We start from the raw sequence: 18,034 nt of genomic DNA on the forward strand, positions 1-18,034 counted from the left end.
AGATCTGAGACTCTAGAGCCCCAAAGACAAGCAGTTGGTCACCGGTGAGCCTCCCGAGCCCCAGTGCCCTCATCTCTCAAGTGGCCACAGCAGGAGCACCCGCCTGGCAGGAATGAAGGGGTGTGCAAGGCACTGAGCCCAGGGCCCGCCAGGGTCTGAGGCCAGGGGAGGCCCAGGACGTTCTAGCTCAGGCCGAGCCTCCAGGGAGCCAGAGAGAGTCTGGGGCCGGAGGGGCCTGGCCAGGTGCCTCGGCCCACCTATGCCAGGGCAGGCTGGCACCGGGCAGGACCCCCAAACTGTGCGTCTCAAGCTCCTCCCACACCCCCGGCCCCTCCCCTCTCCCCAGCAGTCCAAGCCTCACCCCAGAATCTGCAGGGCTCCCCGAGGGCCTCAAGGAACACCCGGTGAGGCTTGAGGACCCGACTGTGGAGGGCTAGCCTGGAGAGGTGGGGCCTGGCCGCCCCTCCCCTCTGTTGAGGGGCCCCTTTGTGCCAGGCCTGCCCCCTCCCCACCTGCCATCTGCCTGGTCTCTAGGCCCCTGGTTCCCTGAATGCTGGGTTTGCTCACGTGATGCCCCCCATCTGCTGAGAGTCAGAAGGCAGGGTCTGGGGGTGCCGGCCCGCTCAGGCTCCGGGTCGGGGGAGGGGTGGCGCTGGGGCCTGGGGCCGTGCTGCCACATTTCCCCACCTCCCTACCTGCACCCCCGATGCCCCTACTGCCTCCCCCACGCCCTCCCCCAGAGCCCTGCCCCTGCCTCCTCACCCCTGCCATGTAGAAGCCCACCTGTACCTGCATCCCTGGAAGGGGCTCCTCAGCCACCCCCACACGCAGCCCTAGCTGAGGTCAGAGACCTGTGGCCTGGCTCAGCTGGAGTGTGGTCCATGTGGCCCCCTGCATGGCTGTGCCTGCCTCCCCTCCTGTCTTTGCCATGCCAGGCCCGCGAGGAAGGCCATCCTGAAGGCAGGCACACACAGACCCTGCCTCTTTAATCGGCCATCCCTCTGGCAGGGCGGCCACCACCCCTCTGTCCCCACAGCTGTGAAGCTGCCTCCCAAGCACAAGCGATGAGCTCCACAGCCTAGGCTTCGGGCAGCCAGGCCACCCGGCATCACAGCCCACCCCTCACCTCCCCATCCTGTCAGGGTCACAGCCAGGGCACCCAGCCCCCACCCAGCACCCATCTGACCTGGCTGCTGGCCACAATGCCACTCCTCCTCCTGCAGAGCATATTGGTACCTGCCAGCCTGGCAATCCAGGCCATATAAAGTGACCTGTGGCAGGTCTCCAGTGCCATCACCTGCCCCACTTACTGGCTCTCATCATTCCCAAACCTTTTTCATGCGGTTGCCTCTGCCCAAAATAGCCCCCACCCAATCCTCATACATGCGCATCAACCTTTTTACCCCTCCTCACCTGGCTCCAAGTCCAGCCAGGTCCTCCCAGCTCAGAAAGTTCTCTTCCCCTCTACTAGCAAATTATGTCACTCCTCAGCCTCAGATCCTCACTGTCTTGTTTATCTGTCTCCCTGACAAGACAAGGAGGTGTCACAGCCAGGCTGACCAGTGGCCCAGAGCAGTGAAGCCAGCAACAACAGTGCATGCAGCCGGCCTAGCACAGCCTCTCCCCCACAGACCATGCCCGGAGTGGTGTGCTTTACAAGCTGACACTCTTGGGGTTAAGCCCCAAGACCACAGGAGGCAGGGCAGGTATCATAACCCCTACATATCCATTTAGCAGCTGGAACAACTGAGGCCCAGAGAGAGAAGCAAGGCAAGGTGCTCTGACTGAGGTGGGTCTATATCTCAGATCCCCAGGGTCCCTGAAACAAAGGCAGATTAGGTCTGGCCCCAAAATTAGTCCAACCTCTAGACCTTGGCAGGAAAGTTCCCACAGGACCCTGGCCTGGGCTCTGGGGAGCCAACTCAGCAGCTGGTAGCTCTCAAGGGCAGGAGAGGCTTCTTACTCTGTCTCCAACCCTAAGAAAGCAGCTCTGCCCTCAGAGTACCCACGGTGAGGGGGTGGGGGGCTTGGCTCAGAGTCTGGACCACTCATGAGTTCTAAGACACCTTAATTGTCTCACTCTCTGCCCCCACCCCACCCCATCAGGCACACAGAAGGCACTCAAAAAATGTCACATGAATAATTTCCTTGGCCCTCAAGAGCCACAAGGGCTCTTCCGACCCACCCCACCTATGCTAGGCCAGAGCTGCTACAGACAGGATGGAAGTTGGGGTGAGGTGAGAGGTGCCCATCTCAATACATGTCCCCCAACCCTCCTCAGTAAAATGAGCACCAGGCCCTCCTGTGGGGCCACGGGAGACCCCAGCTCAGCCTCACAGGAAGGAGGTTTGGTGGGGAAGAGGGGAGAACAGGAACCAGTAGATGCCCCTCACTGGAACAGGGTGGGCGCTGCAGTAGCACCTGGGGAGAAATTCTATGAGTGCAACCCAATGGAAGCACTGGGACCTGGTGGTTAGCGGGCAGGGGGCTCCAGGCGCAGCTTCTGCTTCCCCATCAGTCTGCCTCTAGTTTCCAGAACTGTCTCTGAGACCCCACAGCTGAGACCATCTCCTACCAAAAGTGGCCTATGTCATGGGAGTCAGACTGCCCCTGGCTCACTTGGGCACCTGGCACCCACACTGGGCATCTGTGGGCAAAGCTGTCCTCAAAAGCACAGTCCTCTGCCAGGGACCCTGGCCCTTCATCCCTAGACTTGATGCATGACCTTGGGTAAGCCACCTGGGAGCCTCCATTCTCCCACCTATGCAGTGGGAGCAGGAGTGGGAAGTGACCTCACAGACCAGAGAGCAGAGCCCAGCTTGCCGGACCTGGGGACTATACCACTCTGCTCCTCAGTTTCTCTTGCTAACAAATGACTAGCGCTCAGAGGGTCCATCCTCTGGCGCCGAGTCCCCTTTGAGACACCTCCCTGTCCATCCACCGCCGACTCTGGAGACCCCCGCACAGCAGTGTTTATCCAGCCTGGCTGCCGCCAAGAGACCTCCCAATTCCCGGTTCACCAGCACCCCACCCTCCGCCACACACCCCACCCCTCCTCCCTCCCGCCGGCACACCCTCGATCTGGTACCTGGTGCCGGTGGAAGGTCCTGTGCGGGGCCAGGCGGCTGGCAGGCCTTTGCCCCCAGCCGGGGTCGCTGCCCCCAGCCGGCGCGCTGGCGAGCGTGGGAGGCGCGAGCGGGCAGGAGCTGCGGAGGCCGGAGGAGGCCGGCGGCGAGGCGGCTGCGGCGGGTGTGTTGGGGGGACGCCCCCCGCCTGCCCCAGCCGGGCTCCTCCCTCTTCCCTAGCTTGGCTGGGATGACGGGACCTTACGTGAGTCACGGATTTCTCATAGTGGGAGGGGGGCAGGGCCGAGGGAGCTCTGGCGGTGACCCTGGGGGATGCCCATGACTCAGCGCTGGGCAAGGGGGCGCCTGGCCTCACCACCCATCGGCGGGCAGGTGCCCGGCTTCAGGCACAGACAGCCCCGCTGGGGATACCCTGCCTCCCCGCCCTCCATCTGCTGCTTTCCGCCCGGGGCTCTTCTCCCCAAAGTTCCCGCAGAGAAGCCAGGGTTGCCATGGCGACGGGCCCCCACAGATGCTGCCCGCCCCCCCCCTAAGGCCCAGGCGACAACTGCCCCTTCCTGAAGGAGAGTCTAGGCTCCTTGGCAGCAGACAGGAGCCGCCGCTGACCGGCAGAGCGGAAAGCCCTGGAAGGGCCGGGAGTGGGGGTGGGGGGGCGGGGTGTCAAGTGGTTTGGCATGTGGCCAGCCGGGCCATGCACAGCTGACCACCTTGAGCCCTCCTTGAGCCCTCCTTGAGCCTCAGCTGCCACAGCCAAGGGACCCATCATCATGTTCCCTAAGTTTCAACATTCTAGGACTTCAGTTCTAGATTCTGAGGCCCTAGAGGTACATCTACTGGGCCAAAGGGGAAACTGAGGCCCGGGTGAAAAAGAACCATTCCTGGTGCCTCCAAAAGCTCAAAACGAGACACTTGGAAATGGCCCGATGCCCGCATTCTCTTCCGGCTGCTGGCCTCTGTCAGCAGCTCCCTCCCACTGCTAAGACTCATAACCACCCTGGGAGTCGGGAAGCGCCACAAGGCTCATGCTCAGGGCCCGCCCTGCAGAGCTGGAACTCCCTGCCTTCCCTCATCCCTACCCAATTCCCAAGTCAAGGTGCCATAGGAATTTCACAATATAATGAGGGTAAGTGATGACAGCAACAATAATAACAATAATGATGACATTTACTGACCATTTACTGCATCCCAGAATCTTCCCTCCCACCATCACCGCAGCAGCACAGGACAGTGATGAGGAGGAAAACATGTTGCACAGGCCAGTGCCCGGCACGTGATGAGTCCTCAACAAATATTCGCCGTGAATGTGGTGACAGAGAAGGGAGAGCACAAGGTGGAGAAATGCAGCTCAGAGGAGGGAATTCACTTGCCCAAGGTCACACAGTTGGCAAGTGTCAGAGTTGGGATGGAGGCCCAGACGGTCTGGCTCCACATGGCTCTCCTGATCACTCATGAATCCAGCCTCCCCAGACCTCTGGCATGGGGTCTGGACACAACAGATGCTCAGGGCCTATACACCCCTTCTCTCGTGCAGGGATCTGCATTCTAGTAAAGGGACCTGGGAAAGTGCCCTGATGCAACAGGAATGGAAGCAGTCTAAGAGGCCAGGAATCCGCTGTGGGTGAGGTGTACCCCTCATCTGCCTGCACAGATCAAGGGAGGAGGAAGGCAACAAAGCTGATGGTGAGGTGCAGGAAGGCCCCCTGGCCAGAGCTGCCAGTAAGCAGTGCTGTGCCCTCCAAGCTATCAGCCCCCCGGGCGGCTGTGGTCGATGCCCTCAGCAGACAGGCACTATGGGTGCTTGGCCTTCATGTGGCTCATTGTTCTCTCCCGGGTCACCGTGGGCACTTGCTCATTGCCAGGGCTGGAGGGGCCAGTTCATGCAGAGGGGTGAGGGTGGCAGGGACAGCTAGGAAACAAGGGAGTGGAAGTGAGTTATCCAAGGATGTGGAGTCCCGGACATGCAGTGTCTCTGAGCAAGTACTACCTCTGAGCCTCAGTTTCTCCAAGATGAGTCCCTCAGGGCCAGGCCAGCTGGTAGCTGGGGCAGCCTCAGCTGTTCCCCCAGGTCCAAGCCAGCAGGAAGCAGTCCCCCCGGCACACACCCCCCACAGAGGGTGCAGACCAGCAGGATGCAGGAGGACTGTTGGAGGCACACTCTCTCTGCAGATGGCAGGGGCACCCCAAGCTGGACCTCTGAGCAAGGGACACAGAATCTGAGCCAGCTGCCACTCAGGCCATGCCAGAAAGGCCTATGTGGTGGATTGGCCAGGGCAGGAGAGAGCTTGCTGAGCTCTGCCTGCCCGGTCACCATCAGGCTTCTCGGAGACCTGCTCTGTGCTGGGCGCTGTGCCAGGCTCCAGGGCAGGGGTAGACAGCAGGCCCACCTGGCCCTCAGTCTGGCTCACATCAGGGTGACACTAAGAGTCAGTTATTGACACTGCAGAGTTCCCAGAGTGCTCTGGGGGTCAAAAATGAGAAACCCCATAAATTCGTATTAATCACAATAGTACCTATTATTAGTACTAATAACAGCACTGATAAGAGATGCTGTGTCCATGGGGCTTACTGTGCAAGATGCTCTGTTTTATGTGGATGGTTCTCATTTCATTCCCCAAAACCTGTGGGCTGGGTCCCACTGGTATTTTGGAGACACAAAGGAATTCAGCAAGAGAATCCTAGTTTGGACTCTAGGGGCTGACGCCAGTCATGTGGATGAGCTGGGTGGAGGGGAAGTCCAGTGGGGCACTGGGGGACATAGAGACAGGGGGAGGAGGAAAGACTTTGGTCCAAGAAACCCGAAGCAGGGCAAGGACCCCTACCCCACATGTGAAGGCCAGGGGGATGAAGAGATATCTGGGAGGCAAGGAAGAGGCTGCCCTTAGGGACAGGGGATTGGGGGTGTCCCTGTGACGTGTGGGGGAGCCTTCTAACAGTCCACTGGAAACATTGCTGGAGCTCAGCGATGAAAGGCTGAGGTCCCCAGAGCCGGGAGGAAGTCACATGCATTACCGGCCAGTGACAAGCCAGAGGCAGGGTGGGGAGTGCTGAAAGGGGAAGGTGCAAAAGGGTTTTCATTTTAAGGGATGGAAGAGCAACTGGAAGCCTGGGCTCTGGGCCCAGGCCAACTGGCTCTCCTGCAGCTCTGCCAGCTGGGTGACTCAGGCGCTGTCTCCCCAGCCATCCACCTTCTCCCCTATCAAGTGGAGAAAACGCCAACACCACAGATAATAATTAATGAGGTCACATGCATAAAGCTCACAGCCTGGGCACGAGTGAGTGCCCCTGATGTACTTGCAAGAGCTCTGCTATTCAGAACAGCCTGAACATGAAACAGAAACAGGACTGCCGGGCAGGTGGGAGCAGATCTGCAACCACACATGGCCCCCAGGACAGGGTAAGAGGACAGAGCTCCATGGGCCCCGCTGTCACAGAGCTGGGGGGAGAGGCCTTTCCCTTCTCCACCTCTCAACCCCCACCCAGGGCACTGTGAGCCAGGCTTGCAGACAGTGAAGAGCTGTGCCTACCTGCAGGAAGGGTCACAGGCAACCATTGCCTGCTTGGAGGTCGGTTTTTATTGGACAAAAGGACTTCAAATCCAGACTTGTCCCTTTGCCTTATAAAGTGGCCTCATAAAGCATCAAGCACCCCATCTGGCACACAGTAGGTAGTCAACAAACATTGGCCAATGTCGCTGCAGTTATCATAAAGTCAACACCGATGGGGCATCTAGGTGGCTCAGTGGTTGAGTGTCTGCCTTTGGCTCAGGTCATGATCCCGGGGTCCTAGGATCGAGTCCTGCATCAGGCTCCCTGTAGGGAGCCTGCTTCTCCCTCTGTCTTTGTCTTTGTGTCTGTGTCTCTCATGAATAAATAAATAAAATATTAAAAAAAAAATAAAGTCAACACAGATGCCAAAGGCCTGGCACTCCACCATTTGCAAAGGCCTCTCACATCCAGCATCTCCTCTACAAGAGAATGATGATTGTTCCCATTTAACAGAGATGAAAACTGAGGCTGAGAAAGAGAAGTTTCCCAAAGCCTCACAGTACGTCAGTACCAGAGCCAGGACTTGAACCTGGGTCCTGGGATCCAGACCACATGCTTTGCAGCCGGTTCTCCCAGACACTTTCCTGTTTGTTCCCGTGGGAAAGCCTCCTGGCCACAGGCGCGGGGGCAGCTGTAGCCTCATGATAACACCACCTCCCGTCACAGCCGCCCCAGGGCCCAGCATGGATGGCATTGCCCATGTGACTCAGCCACTCTCACAAAGGGAGCTGTGTGCCCTGTGCCTGCCTCCCCCACCCACCGTTCTTCCCCCAGCTGGAGAAGGAACAGGGAGCCTGACATACCTAAGACTTGGGAGAGCATGGGGCACCGTGGGCCGTTAAAATGGACAAGTCTAATGGAGATTCAAGCCCAGGCTTGGGGTACAAGAGGTTAGTGCCAACTGCAAGGATAGACTGCAAGGCCAGGCAAACAGGAGGGCAGAGACCGTGCAGGTCCATCCCCGTTTTTTTGAGACCTTATTAGGAGCTCCAAGAACAGACTGGATCCAGTTGGCTCCCTTGAGGGTGGAGCTGAGCGGGTGCCCAGCCCACATTCACCTGCCTCAGATTTCAAAAGCTCTGGAGCTTGTGGTCAGGGAAAAGACACTCCCCAATTGCCTCTACACCTGTCCCAGCACTGCTTTCTCTCCACCCCTTCCCCCTTAAGGTCTGAGACTCATGGCTCATGCACCCCTATTGAGTGCTGTGTGCCAGGCAAGTGACTTTCGTTTCTCCCCCATGATTCTGCCAAGGAGGCTTTGTCCCATTTGAGGGGGGAGGAAACTGAGGGTCAGAGAGGGAGGGGAGCCAGCCCAAGGTCACACAGAATTTGAGCCAGAATTTAACTTCAAGGTCCCCTGAAACTCCCTAGTGCCTTCTTCCTAGTCCCAGTGGCATCTTGACCTCATACAAACAAGAAGTGGCCTTGGGCCCAGCACAGACAGGCAGGCAGGCAGACATCCCCCCTGTTCCTATCCTGCTGGGAGGAGGCCACTACAGAATGCAGGTCCTCACAGGGGTCGGGCTGGCTGGGATCCAAGGATCACCCCTGCTGACCTCCTCAGGAGGTAGGCACACCTGGGTGCCCAGCTGCCTGAGACAGAAGGTAGACAGAGCTGCCGCCCCCTCTTTCCCAGCATGACGGAATGTCTGACCTCAGCCCAGCCCCTGACGGCGGCACTTGGCAGGAGGCTTGACTCCAGCCAGAACAGGCCTGGAAGGTCATTCTGGCCACGTTCTTGCCTCTCAGCCGTTAGAAGCCCCCCCCCCCCCCCGAGCCCAGGGCAAGGATGGGCTCTCCCAAGATGAACCAGAAGCTCTGTCCCCACACCCAGGTCCATGCCGGCCAGCCTGGGCCACTCTTGCCACAGGAAACAAGTGCAGGGACGGGCATCTAGAGGCCTGGGTTCCTCAGGGGAGGCCCTAGCCATTGGTAAACATCAGGCCCCCCTTCGTAGCTCAGGGGGTTGGAGCTAGGTGGGCTGGGCGCTGTCTTCCCACTTGGCCTCTGGCACCAGCAGGACAGCCCCTCCTCAGAGTGACAGTGGGGAGGGACCACTCCTCCCAAGGGGATCCCGGGTGGGGGAGACCCACTGACTGGGAGACTCCAAACTGCCCTTTGCCCCACTTAGACTCCTCCCAGCATGGTCCCAAAGTCCTTCAAATAGCACCGCAGGGGACCTGACACCACATTGTCCAGCTCTGACTGCCATAGTGTCCCCAGAGCCCAGGGTCTCGGCTTTGGCAGCTGCCGTGTGGCCCACCCCTATTCCTCCACACACACCTCTCGGCGCCCCGCACAGAGCCGTGTGAAGGTGCTGGCCGCCGGAGGCCCACCTGGGCAGAAAGAGGGAGCCTGTTTCCTCACCTGGAACTCCAGCTGCTACCAGTTCTCTTTTTAGCAAAAGAAAGAGCTGGAACTGGACATATTTTGTGGAAAGCCCCAGAGCACCCAGCCTCCTGCCCCGGGAGACACCCCACAACACCCCCCAGAAGCACTGCCTTCTGCACACGCCTGTCTGTCCCAGGAGTCAGGCAGCCGCCGGGGTGTCCCCCTAAGTGCGGGGGCACAGATGGCACAGGAGGCGTAATGGAGCAGCCGCGAGGGCCACTCATTAGCAAGGGCTGTCTAATTAACAGAGGGAACGTGGGGGGCCCATTTTGCTGCCCACACTCCCCGAGGGAGCCAGGCTGGTGGGGCAGAGCTGGCCAGACGCCAGGGCCCTCCCGGCGGCAGGCGCCCACTTGGGGCTGGCTGGCACGTGGGGCTGGAGGACCAGCAGTGTGGGGGCGGGGGGAGCCCGTGCAGCCCGGCTCTGTTTTCACACCAAGGCCCTCGCCCAGCCCCCTCGGGGTACAGACAGGGACACCAGCCAGGGATGGAAGCTCCTGGCCCTGGAGCCCTGGAGGGACAGGCAGGGCTGGGTCTTCTCCTCCGTGATGGCTCTCCCGGTGTCCTCAGCCACCACAGGACTGTCATCACAGGCAGAGTCCTGTGCTGGCCAGACAGGGCAGGCGTGCCCCCAGGCCTGGGCCCTGTCCCCTCCGCTCAGCTGACCAGGGCAGGCTGCCTTTCTCTTCCTTGTCAGGACAAACAGCCTGGGCCAACCTGCTCCCAAACCGGTTTCCCCTGGGATAACAGGAGGAAACAGGCTCTAGGTGCTGGGGGTCGAAACTGGTGGAGGCACCTGGGGCATGTCTCCTGCCTTCCCATCCAAACACTGGGGCTCACAGCCTCACCTTGGTCCTCAACCATACATAGCACCCACCTGCCCCAACTCCACCAAAACGACTACCGTGTTAGTGCGCCCCACCCACGCTCAGAGCAGCAACGGAACCCCAGGACACCCAGGGCCTCCAAATCAGCCCAGAACCCCAAGCAGACCAAGGGCCAGGCCTCCCACATGCCCTCAGGGCGTTGAACTAGACCTGAGAGCCTGCCAGGGTCAAGTGGGCCACGCTGGGAGTCAAACTTTGCTAAATTTTCCTGCCCCGTCCTCCACCATAAACAGGGAGCAGCGGCTTCTTACCTCCGAGTCTGGGTAGACCCCTGGTCGGACTGTCTCCTCCCCTCTACCTCCTCCCAGGGCGCACGGGCACCCAGTCTGAGCTTGTCTGGGCAGGCCGCCCCAGGTAAGGCTCCGCCTGCCTGTCGAGCCATTTCCTGCTGGCTGCCACCTCCCCTCCCATTCCTGGATTTCTCTGCAGGGGCTGCCCTGGCCACTTGGGTGCTGAGTACCCCTTGCCTCAGTCCTCCATGGGATGTTAGCACCTCTGCCAAATGCATGGGCTGCTGGTCCACCCGTGGGCCCTGGATGAGCCTGGAGGAGTCCCTGTTGGAGGTACTGCCCCATATTCCCTCCTGCCGCCTCCCTGAGTTCAGGCCCCACCTGAAGCCTGGGCCCAGGCTTACCTGCTTAGAGGAAAAATAAGTCAGCAGCCCACACCTGGCTGGAGGCTGGCAGTAAAGGGACTGCAGGTGGATGGAGAATGGGGCACCCAGTCTCTACTCTCAGAACATCCAGCCTCCTGCAGGACACAAAGCAGGAACTAAGACAAAAGGACAGGAAGGGGAGCTTCTTCCTCAGGAGGGATTGGGGCAGCTGCTCCAGGTACCCCAGGTGGCGCAGAGGCAAGTGGTCCAGGCAGGCCCTGCCCCACCCAAGAGGCTCCCATGGGGTCCCTGGGCACACCCCATCCAGCCTCCTGGATCACTGGCCTCCAGCCTGGTGCCTGGCCAGCCTCTGCCCAGACCCTTTGGTCTCACCTCAGACCAGTAGTTCTCCAAGCCGGGTCTTTTCAAAGTTCTCACAGTCAGGAACCCTCTCCCCCAGGCGTCTTATGATTCCACCCCGTACCCCCAGTATCCCCAGTATTGAGGCCCAAAACATCACTTCTTCCAAGAGGCCGTCCAGGCATGGATTCATTCAACAAAGTCTATATCCTTTATTTTTTTTTTAATTTTTATTTATTTATGATAGTCACAGAGAGAGAGAGAGAAGCAGAGACACAGGCAGAGGGAGAAGCAGGCTCCATGCACCGGGAGCCCGACGTGGGATTCGATCCCGGGTCTCCAGGATCGCGCCCTGGGCCAAAGGCAGGCGCCAAACCGCTGCGCCACCAGGGATCCCCAAAGTCTATATCCTGTGCCCTGAGAGCCTTCCCTCGCCTCTCCCCACCCCATGTATACCTCCCACAGGCTCCTGGGCACCCCCTTACCTGGGACCCATTTCCAGGGTCAGAATTCTTCCCTTCTTATCTGTGTGCCTGCCAAATCACCAAACCCAAGCCCCAGCACAGGGCCTGGGGCAAAGAAATTCTGGGTGACTGGTGGGTGACGGAGGAAATGTGGGGAGATGAAATGGTTGATGGGCAGGTGGGAAGCCAGACAGGTGATGGACTTGGCCACACATTTAGCACATGCTTATTGAGGGCAATAAGCATGTGCTAAATTGAGGGCATGCTTATTGCATGCTGGGCAATAGGAGCTATAGCAGTGAACAGAACGCAAAAATCTCTGCTCTCTTAGAGCTGGAGAGGGAGATAGAGAATTAATTAATAAGCCAATAAATATGAACTACATCCGGTGGTAAGAACTATGGAGCAACGTCAAACAGGTGGAAGGGAAAGAAAAGAGAGGGCTTGGTTTCAATTCTCTCTGAGCACAGACTGGATGCAGCAAGGGAAGCAGACTGCGCAATGTTTGGAGTGAGGGCATTCTGGTGGCAGGGACAGCACATGCAAAGGCCCGGTGGTGGGTGGGCACTTGGTGTCTAAGGAACAAGGAGGAGGTGGGCAGAGCTGAATGAAAGGGTCAAGGTAGACATGAGAGGAGGAAAGTGGAAGGATGGATGGATGGCAAGGGAATGGGGTGGAGCCGGATCTAGAGGAGTGTTGGAGAAGCCCAATCCAAAGCCTGATCTATTGACCACAGCTCAGACCCACTGGGGTTACTGGTTCCAGTTCACCCCTTCAGCCCTGTTCGCCTGGCAAATTGCCAACTGCTATACCGCCTCTGTTCTGCCCACGGGCAGGCATGCCTGCTCTGCTCAGCAGGAAGCTTCCCCACACCCCCACACCGCCCCCCCAGGGGCTGAGCACAGGTGAGGGGCACTAGAGAAACAAACAGGCCTGCAGGAAGACAGCTTGACTCTTAAAGCCCCAGGGTTTACCCCGGGGCCCTGAGAGCTGTACCCGTGGCCCCCACCCTGATGCCACCCACCCTGATAAGGACAGCAAGGGAGTCCCAGTGACTTCCGGGATACCTGTTGGTGACTCCTGTACTCCCAGCACCCAGATTCCGTTCCCCCACCCCACTCTGCTCTCAGGGCCCCTGGCAGTGATATAATCACCAGCTCACCAAGACTAGGCTAGGACTGGAGCCTTGGCTCCACCCTCATTTACTGGTGCACTGGGCAGTTGCTCAACCTCTCTGCGCCTTAGGTCATCTCTTAAATGAGGACATCTGCCTTTGCCCTGCTTGCCTTCCAGAGGAAAAGGGTTGGGGTCAGCAATGTGCCCCACTGGAGAAGGTATCTGTGGAGCATTTGCAGGGCTGGGGCCTCGATCTCCAGGGTGCCCACACACCCCTACGGACTCCTGACTCCACCCTATGAGATAGGAGACACTTTTTAATGTGGGGTTTTTTTTTATTTTTATTTATTTATGGTAGTCACAGAGAGAGAGAGAGAGAGAGAGAGAGAGAGAGAGAGAGGCAGAGACATAGGCAGAGGGAGAAGCAGGCTCCATGCACCGGGAGCCCGACGTGGGATTCGATCCCGGCTCTCCAGGATCGCGCCCTGGGCCAAAGGCAGGCGCTAAACCGCTGCGCCACCCAGGGATCCCTTTAATGTAGGTTTTAAGGGTAAAGGTGGAAGGTGAGGGTTGGGATCATATTCAGGGGGTCTGATCCAGGACTGGGCCCATTTATCCGTCCTGGGTAAGTCTAGCCTCCCTTTGCTTTCCCCCAGCCCTGCTCAGCGGGGAGCCTCAGGAAATGCAGACTCCTGTATCTAGACAAGAAGGAAGTGTGGAGGGACGCCTGGGTGGCTCAGTGGTTGAGCGTCTGCCTTCAGCTCAGGGCATGATCCCGGGGTCCTGGTATCGAGTCCCGCGTGGGGCTGCCTGCGGGGATCCTGCTTCTCCCTCTGCCTGTGTCTGTCATGAATAAATAAATAAAATGTTTAAAAAACAAAAAAAAGGAGGGAAGTGTGGAGAGGCATGAAAGGCGACCAGCTCTGACCTCTTGCGCTCTAGTAGGACCACAGGCTCAGCGTCCGCACTTCCTCTGAGAGCTAATACTACCCACAAAGTAAAAAGTGAGCTCCCCATCCCCCGGAGGGGGGAACTAAGGAGGTGTTCAGCTGGGATGTCCCAGAGAAGACACCCACCACCTCCATGGGGAAGACTAAATGGTCTTTAAAATCATTTTCTCCTCACAGGTTAATGCATATGAGCCATCTTTTTACTACTTCATGTTTTTATTCCCTAATCTGACATTTACAGAGTAACTACCAGGTGCCAGGGCTTTATGTTTTGGAAAACACACGGCTGGAGACATAATTGCAACTAGGTGAGGAGCTCTGAGCAGACCGCCTGGGTGCTGGGTGCAGCTCCACTTGCCTTGCTGAGCCTTGCTTTCCTTACCTTCAAAATGGGGGTGATGGAGTATCCATCACGGAGTTGTAAGGATTAAATGAGAAAACGTTCAAAGTGCTATACCAGTAGTGGCTGACCTGCCGATTTAAATTCCTGGCCTTGTAAAGCCCCTTCGGGTCCTTGCTGTTGTGTCTCTGTTGAACGGAGTTGGCCTCTGCTCCTTCCATCAGAATAAGAGCAAAACTTTCCTCCACTGTGACCGTCGAGGAGAAGGTGACCTCCAGGGCCAGAGGTGAGCGTCGGAGCCGGAGCTGCAGCTCTTCAGCCCCCGCTGTCCTCACTGTCCTGGGACAGCCCCGCCTCTCCAGAAAAGAAGTGGAAAGACAGCCAACAGCGTGCCCGCTTCCCAGGAGGAGCCCATCCTCCGCCGCCCACCTCTGGTCACTCTTCCCTTCTAGGTGCTGCCTGTACCTCATCATCCACCTGCACCTCGTCTGGAGATCGGTCCTGAGTCTGCCACTCCCTGGCTGTGTGGTGTAGAGCCCACCTCTGAGCCTCAGCGTTCCCTGTCTGTGAAATGGGAGTAATACAAGGACCCGTCCTATAGTGTTTTCAAACGAATGGCACAAGGAGCCGGGGTAGAAACCGCTCTAAAATGCACCATTCCCACCAAGACTCATTTCACCGTCCCAGCAACTCCGAGGGGTGTCTGCCCCCATTTTACAGATGAGGAGACGGAGGGCAACCCAGAGACTCAGAGCCAATTCATGCAAGCCCATGACTCGATGGCATCAGGCCACACCTTTAGCTTCCGTGACATGTGGGAGCAGTCCTGAGGTAGGCCAGGGGGGCCTCTCCAGATCTGCCCCATGTCAAATTGACTCAGGTCTACCAGGGTTGGTATTGGGGCAACTGAGTCATCTCCTCCTAGAGCATTTTCAGCCAGGCCTCCCCATGTCTCCTCAGAGTCAGCCCTCCTTGTATACAAACCAAACACAGGAAATGGGTACAAATGAAATGTCAAGGCCGTGGGGGCAGGGAGGCTGTGGGTTGAGAACTGCACAGCTCGTGCTGGGTCGGTCTCTGCAAGAAGCATCAGGGGCATCTCATCCAGCCCCAGGGCAGGGCTGGCTTGCCTGTGGGTCTCTTCCCGGGACCTGGTGCTCCTCCTCTCTGCTGACCTCCCCATCCCCTTCTCCCCCTGGAGAAGTTTCACCCACCCCCGCCATGGCCCATTTCAAATGTCCTCTCTTCCAGGAAGCCCTCTTGGACTTATCCCATTCTTTCCTATAGGAAGTTAGCCTCTGAGCCTCTGAATCGTAAAAGTCCTGCATTTTACCTTCAAGAACACTAACATCCAACTCTCGAGAGCACCTCGGTGTATGCTAGGCCCTTTCCTAAAAACTGAATGGCTTGACTCATTTAATCCCCATAGCAATCCTATGAAGGAGGTACTGTTATTACAGAAGAGAGACTGGGGCCCAAAGAGATTTAGTAACCTGCGCTAGAGCACATTGCCAGTTAGTGCCAGTCAGGACTTGAACCTGCAGCTCTGTTGGACCTCGGTTTATCTCTATGTTGTGCAGCTCCGCAGAAAATGTATTTCATTCATTCATTCAACAAACATGTTCTAAGTGTCCACTGGGTGCCAGGCCTCACACTGCTGTTTGTGAATGGGAGATAGACACCACCCCTGCCTTCATGGAGCTTATAGTTTGATGGAATGAGGGATTAAAAAAATCAATGAAGTAATAAATTAAGTGATTCACTAAGTATGAAGATAAATAATGACATATAACATAAGGACAATGAAGAAAGCAAATAAAAAAACAAAAGGGCAAAGATGGCATGCAACAGGGAACCTGCTTTAGCCAGGTAACCAAGGAAGTCTTCTTGGAGAGGGTGACACTTGTAACAAGGTCCTAATGGATAAAGAGGAGCCAGCCTTGGAAGGAGTGAGCCTGGGGCATAAGGAACAGCATATGCAAAGGCCTGAAGAGGGGAATGAGCTCAGAGTGTTGGGGAACTAGGCTGCTGGTAAGTGTGGCTGGAGCAGGAAGACAAGAGGAATGAGGCTGAAGAGCAGCACTGTGAAGACAGGGATGGAGGTGCCATCTTGGTTCCCGGGCAGTGAGGGGGGGGGGTGCCATGGGTGGATTTAAACAGGGGGATGAAGGGATCAATATATATTTCAGAGAGTAGCTGAACAACTAGACTCTGCCCTGATTAGGTCAAGGCTATTGGTCAAGGCTGGGTCAAGCTTCAGCTGCTAACACCACAAGGTCCTAACAGAGAGAGGTACCAGGCACCAAGCAGGAACCCTACAGATGTACCCTGGGCAGAGAGTAGGGCAGCCCTGCACCCTGTCCGGGACTCTGGTCTACCCTCAGAGCTGGAAGCAGGCCATCTGCCCGTCCATCAGGCAGTGTGTCTGTCCATCTACCCATTAGCCCTCTGAAGCCTTGGGTCTGGAGCCGGCCTTCCATCCCTCTCCAGGGGTGAGCTCTCTGAGTGTTGTTAGGACATGAACAGTGATATTGTCACTGACACTGCTGAGACAAAAGTGAAATGACAAAGACATGTCAGAACTTCACTTATTCATCAAGGACGTGGGTGATTTTCTACAGAATTGGACAATAGCCTGCAAGCCCTAGAATCCTTGCTGACTCAGATAATGGCTTTGGAATGCACTGCCGAAGGGGATCATAGTTTTCAGCCTTTTGTGCTGTTCAAGATGTAGTGACCACAGACACGACACACTGGGAGAAATGTGCCTCATCACCATTTTCTCCGCCACTGTCTTACGTCTATCTACACAACCAACAAAACAGTAACTCAAGGGCTGATGTGTAGCATTTGCAGGTCTCCATGGTCTAAGGGCTCACACGTGGCCAGTTCCAGGATATGAGCATTGAACGTGGACTTGGGACAAGACGTGCCGCAGCTCAGTGCTCTGTGGTCTTCTAGCTATACCACTACCAGTGACATCAATAATCTCAGAACCGGTGATCTATGTGCTGGGGCTGCCACAACACGGGACCATAGACTGGGTGGCTTCAGCAACAGAAATGTATTGTCCCAGGGGCACCTGGGTGGCTCAGTGGTTGAGCGTCTGCCTTTGACTCAGGGCATGATCCCGAAGTCCCCGGATCGAGTCCCATGTCAGACTCCTTACATGGAGTCTGCTTCTCCTGTCTCTGCCTCTCTCTGTGTCTCTCATGAATAAATAAATAAAATCTTAAAAAAAAAAAAAAAGGAAAAAAAGAAAGAAATATATTGTCCCAGAGCTCTGCAGGCTGACAGTCCAAGAGCAAGGTAGAATTGCTTCCTTCTAAGGGCTGTGAGGGGGGGGTCTGTTGCATACTCTCCCCTCCCTTTAGGATTGGCCATCTTTGGCCTTTTTTGGCTTCTAGAAGCATCTCCCTGATTTCCACCTTCATCTTCAGGTGACATTCACCCCATGTATCTATATCCACATTCCCCTCTGTTATAAGACACCAGTCCTACTGGATTAGGGCCTACCCTAAAGACCTCATAATAGGGGCACATGGGTGGCTCAGTGGTTGAGCATCTGCCTTCAGCTCAGGGCATGATCAAGTCCCGCATCGGGCTCCCCACAGGGAGCCTGCTTCTCCCTCTGCCTGTGTCTCTGCCTCTCTCTGTGTCTCTCATGAATAAATGAATAAAATCTTTAAAAAATAAATAAATAAAGCTCTGCATCCCAGGAAACCAGGACAAACTGAGACACTTGGCCACTCTCTCCTCATGTGCCATGACCAAAATAAAAGTGCTTTTTAATGCTAAATTTGGTGAAAATAAGCAGAAAGAGAAGGTGATGTCTCTCCCTGTTTCAGGAGTTTATTTGTCTGCTCTGAGGTAGGGTGGGTCCCGGGGCTACTCAGAAATGCTCTGTAGAGAGTGAACGATGGTGTTGCTTTTGTGTTTCTAGGTCAAGCCAGTTCTAGATCTAGGCATGGATGTGAGAAATGGAAAAGCCACTTTGAGGAGTTCGGTAAGTGCGGGACCCCGGAGCTGGCTCACATCTTAGCTCTATCGCATACTAGCTGTGTGACCTTGGGGAGGTGGCCTAGCAGCCCTGTGCCCCGGTTTACCCATCTGTACCCGTTCTTACTTCATGGGTGTCTGACACGTAGCAAGCACTTAGGTAGTGCGGCTGGGGAGCAAAGCCCGCTGTTCAGATTGTGGGTGTTTCTTTCAATTTTAGAGTTTTTTTCCATAATGGTTGTTCTAATGTAGTTGGTACAATAAAAACAACAAAATGAAACCCCTTGGTATCTATGTACAT

General features: G+C 56.6%; 1 protein-coding gene across 3 annotated transcripts in view; it reads right to left on the minus strand.

The window, feature by feature from the left end:
- Positions 1-10,279, minus strand: part of ADGRG1 (adhesion G protein-coupled receptor G1) — a 36,926-nt gene extending 26,647 nt beyond the window's left edge. The window contains exon 1 of one of the 3 annotated variants that reach the window (XM_072826945.1): positions 10,161-10,279. The gene's annotated coding sequence lies outside the window, so the exon portion shown is untranslated. Of the gene's footprint in view, positions 1-1,413; positions 1,435-3,088; positions 3,251-10,160 lie in introns of those variants that run through there. The other 2 variants (XM_072826944.1, XM_072826947.1) reach the window with 2 other exon arrangements.
- Between the last annotated feature and the right edge of the window lie 7,755 nt (positions 10,280-18,034).

This window comes from Canis lupus, chromosome 5 (genome assembly GCF_048164855.1).
Source record: "Canis lupus baileyi chromosome 5, mCanLup2.hap1, whole genome shotgun sequence".
Lineage (NCBI taxonomy): Eukaryota > Metazoa > Chordata > Mammalia > Carnivora > Canidae > Canis > Canis lupus.